Source organism: Vicugna pacos, chromosome 20 (assembly GCF_048564905.1).
Source record: "Vicugna pacos chromosome 20, VicPac4, whole genome shotgun sequence".
Classification (NCBI taxonomy): domain Eukaryota; kingdom Metazoa; phylum Chordata; class Mammalia; order Artiodactyla; family Camelidae; genus Vicugna; species Vicugna pacos.
In genome coordinates, this window is record NC_133006.1 from 25,972,712 (window position 1) to 25,981,234 (window position 8,523).

Below are 8,523 nucleotides of genomic sequence, written 5' to 3' on the forward strand. Positions count from 1 at the left end.
CCAAAGCGTCATATTTGGGGGTGGCACAATTTTGTCACCCTTCACTCCCCAGCAGTTCTGTTTGAGTGAGTTTTCTCTTTTCTTTTTCCAAGAAACAGGTTGAGACATGGAAACAGATATACTGGGCTAGGAAGGTGGAGCATGAGAAAACCAGTGGGAATGATTGTATGGACAAGTTGGATCCTGAGCAAAATGGATCCAGTTCCCACTGGAACTTGTCCTGGGGCCACTAGATTTAGAGTCCTTAGAACTGCCACTTACCCTATAGGGATGAGATTTCTCACCTTCCCTTAATACCTCAGCCCCTGTCGCCTGGGACCTACATTTTCACTGGACCTCTCACTGATGTGAAGTCTCCAGAGACTTAGAAGGCTGCCCACCAGCTCTCTGAACTCAGCCTCCTTCAGACGGAATCTGGACAGAGAAACATTTTTATACCTGAAAGCCAGGATCCTCCCCCTCTTCTTCCCTCTATCGATGTTTTTCCTTTCAAGGGGTTTAGGGCTATAGCCCCTGGCCTCCAGTCATGGGAAAACCAGTGAGTGGAATGAGGACATCTAGAGCTTGCCATGTGATCAGCGGTGATTACCTCACGTCCTGCTCACCTCAGTTATGTGTGATGAAGGCATCTTTATTTCTGTTTCACAGGTGAGATGTCTGAGGCTCATAACTGAGATCCTTCACCTGCACATGCTCAACTTCATGTCTATGGTATTTATTGGGATGTGATCTTATTCCTAAAAGACAAAGGATTTGGCACTTTAGAAGAAAAGGAAATGAACAAATTTAGACAATTTAATTCAGGAGAAGCTAGACTTACCAGAAACAGAAATAAGTGTTTGAACTATAAGGCTGGGAATGAATTCTTGCGCCGTGGGACCTTTATCATAAAAGGAGAGGAGATGGATGGATTGGTGTGGAGGGTTGGGGTGAGGGTAGAGTTTTCCAGATCTGGAATTGAAGCTGGGCCCCAAGTTTCACATTCTACAATCAGCTAGAACCCCCAAATTTACTTATAGACGTTTCTCTGCACTATCTCACCCATTCCTTTCCCCAGAGTTCGTATGGAGAACTGCAAATTATAAAAACACAAATCAGACTTTGCTCTTCATTAAGGCCTCATTTAACTTTTCCCGAGAGCAATTTTGAAGAGAGCTTGGGCAATTTCCTCACCCTGCAGTGGTGGGCAGAGATCTCCTCCAAGCAGGTAGATTCTACTGGACAAACACAGGCCAGTAGCTCCGGCACCTGACTGCGTTTTCCCAGTTCACAGAGCATTTGCATTCCCAGGCAGATACACCTTTTGGAGTTGACACAAAGTCCTGAGGATGAGGACACCAGGTAACGAGCAAAGTCAGCTAGGGACTCGCCCAGCCAGTTCCAGTTTCCTGAAAAGATTCTTTTGAAACAGGGGCTTTGAACGATAGCTCTCACTGAAACAATGATGTCATCATGTCAAGTAAAAGTCCAATGTGGTCAGTGCCAAGGGGTTTGATATTTTTCTGATCGTGGTCATGGTTTTAGTCTAAGGCTCATATAACTTAAATACTTAAAATTTTCTGAGTGTCGGATACCTTCTAACTTTGGTGTGGTGCTTGTTTTGGATCAATTAAAAAATGCAACTGTAGACAATGACTCAGTAACAAGCCTGAATAGAGAAAGGATCTCAGACTTTTAGGAACACTGATGGATACAGGAGACCTAGTTAAGGTCTATCGAAGAGTTTTGCTGAATGGTTTCTATAGTGTAGTGGTTAGCATGTTTGCCTTGTGAGTGAAAGGTTCCTGCTTTGAGCTTTGTCAGGGAGCGTGCAGGGCTGCCAGTTACTTTTCTTCTTCTAGCAATTACGTTGCGTGTTTTACATACATGTCTTTTACCTTTTCCAAGCCAGAGCATTCTAATAATTCATATCAATGGTATGTAGTATAGTGCACAGTTTTGCAGTATGGAATACAACCTTGTCTCTTCTTCATGAGAGGTTAGAGAAGAGTCACTTGGATACCCCAAGACAACAGTAGAAGAAGGACTATCTAGAAGGACATAGTAGAAGGAGGAACTATCTACATGCTCTGTCTCCAGATCTGATGACATTTAATGAAACCTAGAAGAAGGAGGAGTTGTTTGAGGAAAGAATAATATCAACCAGAAAAAAAATATTATTTCAGTTGGAGGGAAGACTCTAACAAAGTCATAACTTAAAGAATTGTTTTTCTAGTGTAACAACGTTTTCCTTTTCAGTAACTTTAAGTTCTCATGTCTTCTAGAAGTACTTGATATCACTGACCATCACTTTAGATTCCATTCCATTCCACTTTTAGGTGTCCTTGAAAACTCCAGTCCTTTGGCAAATAATTGCATTCCCAAACAGGGTGGGCTTCATGGGCAGGCAAATTGATTTAATGCTGTGCTATTGCTGGTTTAAGTTTCTCAATTTTTAAACAAAAGGACTTGCATTTTCATTTTGCACTGGACCTACAAATTATATAACAGATTCTTCTCCCAAATGCTCACAAAAGGAGCAATCATCCAATTTCATCATTCCTTACAGGGAGAAGCAAGAAGCTAAGAGCAATGCCACCCTTTCCTTGTCTAGGAACGTTGTGCACTTTACTAAGGATGAGGGAATACGTTTGTAGAATAGAATACTTTGAATACACATTCTAGAAGAAAGATCAGAAGAAAAAGATCAGCTAAAACTTTATTCCAGGATTTGGTGAATTTTTTTTCCAGTCTTTTATTTTAATCTAAGAAGTGATTCAGATTTAAAGTCTCATTTGTCCCCAGTCTCTTGTTAGGTTTTTTGTTGTTTTGTTTTGACATGTTTCTTCACTAATCATTCTTCTTACTCTCTTTCAAGATGTCATCATGTTATTCTACTTTTCAAAATATTTAGTGATATTCTAGAGTCCAGAATCATACAAGGAGGAACAGTTACCACAGCACTCAATTTTTACAATACACATGCCTTACCTCTTTTTTCTTGTCTCCTCTTTGAACTGTATTAAAAGCTAAAATGTTAAGTGAGAATACAAGCTTCTTAGGAAATGTGGACAGTAGTTACAAAAGGGGAAAATTATAATTCAACCCGAGATTATAGCATAGACTCTTGCTAATTCATGGCAAATAATTTTCTAACTGCTCTTTCTTTGCTCCTCTGCAAATGCATCAGAGAGCAGCCATCAAGATTCAACATCTGACGCTTCAGTTGGGTTTAAATCCTAGTCGTTTTTTATCAGGGACCAGAATTTACCTTTAAGGCAAAATAGAAAAGAAAAGGCCTCGCTGGGATTCGAACCCAGGATCTCCTGTTTACTAGACAGGCGCTTTAACCAGCTAAGCCACGAAGCCCCCATATCTCATGGCTGCTATCATATTATTTTACAAAATATTACACCTTAATTTGTTAATTTTTTTGACAGTTTCTTTGGTATTTAACTAGAAGGTGAACCTGTACCTTAGTATGAACCAAAGAGAACATTCTTGCTGTCGAATGAGAACAGTGAGTTGCTTTTAGAAGACCGTCCTCTTCCTTTAGGAAACCGCTCCAGCGTCAAGGATGCCACTGGACTGTCCGCGCTGGCAGTCCAGTAGAGACCATGCTCTTTTTGAGAACCATGCATCCCTTAGGCCTAGAAGTGAGTCTGCCTTCTCTTATAAACTCTCATTTCTTTTGTTCATTCTGTGAGTGAGTGATATCAAGGAAAATGCCCTGAATTTTAACCACATTATTCTCTAATCTTTGGCCCCCTCAATGATTCTGTCTCCCCTATATGCAAAATATATTCACTCCAAGTCTGATTCCTGTACATTGTCAACTCGAAGTCCAGAATGGCGTCACCTAAATCAGGTAAAGGTTCAGGCGCGATTCCCTGGGTAGGAGTCCTCAAGTAAGATTCTTAATTTGTACGTCTGTATTCTTAAGACACAAGTCATCTGTCTCCCAACAGACAGGCATAGGAGGCATAGGATAACCTCTATACACACTTCTACACAAAAAGAGCAAAATCAGGAGGTACACTGGTCCACAGGAATTCTAGAATCCAGTGGGTACATGATGCTACTTTATTAGAAATGAGCACTGCTATCTGGGAATGGTTCTCCAAGGGCTCTTGGCTCCACTCTTTGGGCTCTTGGTTCCATACTCTGAATCATCCATCCTTTTAATAAGAAACTGCTCTTATTTGCAGCTGAGTAGTTTTCTTAGCTTACTTCCTTCCCATTGTAACTGGGGAGGTCCAAAGTCCTCTTTTCAGTTTGTACTGTCCTCTACCCCTTTTAGTCCAAATTGTCAGTGTTCAACTGCAATTCTCTTTAAAATGAAATAAAATAAAATGAAAAAAAATAAAATTCTCTTTTATGAAAGTTGTTGGAGTTAATTCCTTTGGATCTGAGTGGGCAGACTATGGCCCATCTGGCCAAATCTGGCCAATTACCTGTTTTTATAAAGTTATATTGGCACACAGCCACACTGATTCATTTAGTATTATCTACTGCTGCTTTCTCACTACAACAGATTTGAGGAGTTTTAACAGAGACCATCTGGCCTGCAATGCCTAAAATATTTCTGTTTTACTTTCACATTTAAATATGAACCTCCACAGCTGATTCTACTGTGTAGCCCACGTTAAGAACAACAGTAATAAGATATTTTGAAAACTTTTGTATCTATCTATACATGATAGATTCTATCTCTGATATGCTTTGTGTGGAACCCTGCAGTCATTTCCATCACCATCCCCAACCCAGTTCTTGCCCCAGCACTGAGAGATCTGAATTTCCTTCAGCGTTTGGTAGAAGCAGGAATCTCCTCTTCTAGGAATGGAACTTTGATCTGGCCAGAGACAAAACTCAGAACTGGACAGCCAAAGCATTTGAGGGCGTCATTTCTTGTACATGAATGTATCAGGCAAAGAGAAAGATCTGGATGTGGACATTCCAAATAAGGACTGGGCTTCATCAACTTAAGAAGTTGTCCTTGGACCCTCTGTCTGGTACAGCCAACACAACCCTTTCATTGTGGTGCTTGCCCTTGTTTACCTGAAGGATATTCACACATTCGATGTTCAGTATTAACTGTATTCCAACCTATGCTTCAGGAATTCATTTCAGCTCTATCTCCTCCAGAGACCCCAAATTTCCTATTTGGGAGATTTTTTTTCATGAATTCTTAAATTCTGCATGACAACTTTTAGCACTCCTAACTGAGTATCACCAGCAGACAATTGATGTTAGAATTACCCGGGAGTGTTTGGGAAAACTAAGATTCTTGAGATCTACACTACATCTCTTTAGTAAAGGATCACTGCAAGAGGGGTTCTGGAATCTGCATTTGTAATAAGTCTTCCAGGGGATACTATTGGCTATAAAGATTGGATTCTCCACTGAAACAATTGTGGGCTTTTCTGGAAGCACTTGGAGTTCTGTGCTGTGTCTTACTGTCTGTAGCCCAGGCCTAGCTCAATGTGTTTCTTTTGTGGATATATTGGGCTGTCAGCTAAAGCATTTTGTCATTAAAATCAAAGTCACATATTTGAACTGACTCTTCCCTAGGGAAATCTCTAGGGATTTCCAAATGTAACCCCAAGGTGAGCTCATTTTAATGTAATGTCTTTTCGGCCCCAACCTTTTGCCTCCAATGCTTCAGTGGGTGTAAAGTGGAGGCTTGAATTCAGCAGGCAAACGATGATCTCTTAAGGAAAAACTGGGAGAGCGCTTTTGGTGAAGTAGTAGGTGGCGTTAATGCGGTGGTTTCTATTACTCTCTGCCTCCCTCCTCCTACTCGTTTTTCTTTTCGAGTAAAGGCAAACATTTCTCTGGAACATGAGGATCTAGGGAGGGGGCGATAGGAAAAAGTGGGCGGTTTCTGAAAGATCAGAGAGCTTGCTTTGTTTTCTCTATCATAATCCTCATATTTTGATGCAATTCCATGAAAACAGAAATAATTCAGTATTTCCTTAATGCGCAGCACAAATACATTGGTTTTAATAAAAAAATAATTGCAAAAGAAAGACTCCCAATCACCGGGATGGCCGAGTGGTTAAGGCGTTGGACTTAAGATCCAATGGGCTAGTGCCCGCGTGGGTTCGAACCCCACTCTCGGTAGACTGTTTTCATCTCCAAGTTATTCCTGGGAGAATATAGATCTTTGGAAATCTACATGATTACATGTCTATTTTTTCTATTTTTTTTGTGAGAACACTACCCTGCTTTTTATCTTCAAGCCTAAAGAAATTGCCTCAGTAGGTATTAAGTGCGTGAATGATTTTCCCCCACAGTCCTATCAGATCGCCAACATAAGGAAAAACCACCCAAATCAAGTCTGCCTAATGAGATTTTAATACTCCAGGCCCTTGAGTTCTAAGAGGAATGGAAACTTGGACCCTGTTTGCTCTTCAGGTAACAGTAAAGAATCTCTCTGTAGTCCCCTGGAAGTGCGTAGCGGGATTCTCACTGTTTCAATAATGGTTGTACTCAGAAAGCCAAACTCTACCTGGGCGGTCCCTCCAACTGACCCTGGAAAGCAGGGTTGAATCCTAACCAGCATAATGTGAGTTTTTTGTTTCGTTTTTCCAGTCTGAAATGTAGAAATGATCCCTTAGTGGAGGGTTTTTTTTTGCTGTTGTTGTTGTTGTTGTCCGCATTTATCTGGCTACAGTGTTCCCAAAACATCTTTTATGTTTAAGAGCCATCCATATTTCCTGTTTAATATCCTTTGCTTATTTTTCTACTTAATTGCTAGATCTTTCTCTTATGATTTGTAGGAGCTCTTTAAATGAGTCTTACAAGTCTGTTTTGATAGGTCACAAGTAGTCCACTGTGTTATTTGCCTTTGAACTTTGTGGCAATTTTGGGCACATAGACTTTGGACTATTCAGATGAAGTTATCAGTCTTTTCTTCTGGTTTTATGTCTGACTTGGGCATGCCTTTTTGCACTGCAATATCAACAAGAGTAACAAAAAAACTCTATGGTTTCTTCTAAAATGTCCATGTTTTCTTTTTATATATAGACCTTTGATATATTCGATTTTTTCTGTGTCTTAATACGTGAAGTATAGATCCAATTCTTCCTTATTTCCAGAGGATTCCCAATAATCCTAACACCATTATTGAATAGCCATAGTTTCTCCATTAATTGAAATGCCAGCATATTAAATTCTGTCTCTTTAAAATTCAGAGGACCAGAGCCTGGCATCTTTAAGACATTTGAAAGATCATGGACTTTAGAACTCAACAATCACATTTTCTAATTCTGGCTTTCCCACTGACTCATTGAGCCTTGACTTCTTCACTTGTTAAATGGGGACAATAATCCCTACTTCATGGAAGGTTGTTGTAAGAATGAAAAGATTATATATTAAGAAGGGCTGGCAAATTAAGAAGAGCTCTTTGCCAATATACAGGTTAGTCCCTTTTCCCCTTAGAAGAAACTCACACTCTTCCTTTATAGCAGTCCTTAGCAGAAGCCCAGAAATCAGCTTAAAATTGTCCTGATAGTTAAATTGCTTCTGTTTTCAGATCAAACACCTAGATTCTACATTGAAATGTCTCCAATTCCAGTGGCAACTCAGTGGGTCATTTTCATGAGCTGCCTTAGGTTTTAGGTCTGAGCCACCAGCTTTGTGTTTGCTCCTGGAATTCCTTGGAAGAAGGGAGGCAGCTCCTCCTGAGAACTTTTATCAGAATAAGCTGGTTTGAGAAAGACGACGTTTCCGTGGAGATGCAAGATTCATCCCTACTAAAGGTGGATTTTCTTATCTTTATTTCTTTCCTGTGGATGGCTTAGGGAGACAATGAGTGGAGGATTTTTTTTTTCCTGAAATGAGACTCCAGATGACAAAGATTTTATCTATATTAAAAATTTCTAAAGAGAAAACACAGCTGTCTCTTACTGGCCAGTTAGCAAAGTTGTTTAGGGTATAATGCTGATGACACCAATTTTGGGGTTCCAGACCTACAGAAGTTAAATTATGTCACTTTTCTTCATGAGAGACTCAAATGCATATCTGAAATCACCATTCCACTCCCATCTCTGCCACAGGGAAAATCTGAACCTGTTGTATCTGAGTTAATTAAATTCCTTCAATCATGGGTGATGCTGGCAATTTCTACTGAACTCCAACCTCTGTTGTTTCTTAAGGTAGGCAGAATTCTATGATGGCCCCCAAGATGCCCTCCTCCTGGTGCACAGTCCTGCACAATCCCTTGGACTGTGACTTGATTAGGATATATTACATAGCAAGTTGACTTTAAGAAAGGAAGACTATCAATAGAGAACCTGACCTAGTTAGGAGCCCTTAAAGGGGACTGAGCTCTTCCCGGAGTCAGGAATTGTAGGTGTGAGAGGAACTGAGAGATTTGAAGTGAGGGAGAGTCTCTGTTGCTGGTTTTGAAGATGGTGGGGGCCAATGGAATGCAAGTGGCCTCTGGGAGCTGAGGGCACCCAGGTGACAGTCAGCAAGGAAACAGGGATTCTACCATAACCACAAGAACTTGGACCACAGCCCTGTGTATTTTAGCCTTGT

General features: G+C 40.5%; 2 non-coding genes across 2 annotated transcripts; one reads left to right on the forward strand and one right to left on the reverse strand.

Moving 5' to 3' along the window:
* Positions 1-3,274: 3,274 nt before the first annotated feature.
* TRNAT-AGU (transfer RNA threonine (anticodon AGU)) lies at positions 3,275-3,348 on the reverse strand. The gene has a single exon. It is a non-coding gene; the product is annotated as a tRNA-Thr (tRNA).
* Positions 3,349-6,019: 2,671 nt separating this feature from the next.
* TRNAL-UAA (transfer RNA leucine (anticodon UAA)) lies at positions 6,020-6,102 on the forward strand. The gene has a single exon. It is a non-coding gene; the product is annotated as a tRNA-Leu (tRNA).
* Positions 6,103-8,523: the final 2,421 nt, after the last annotated feature.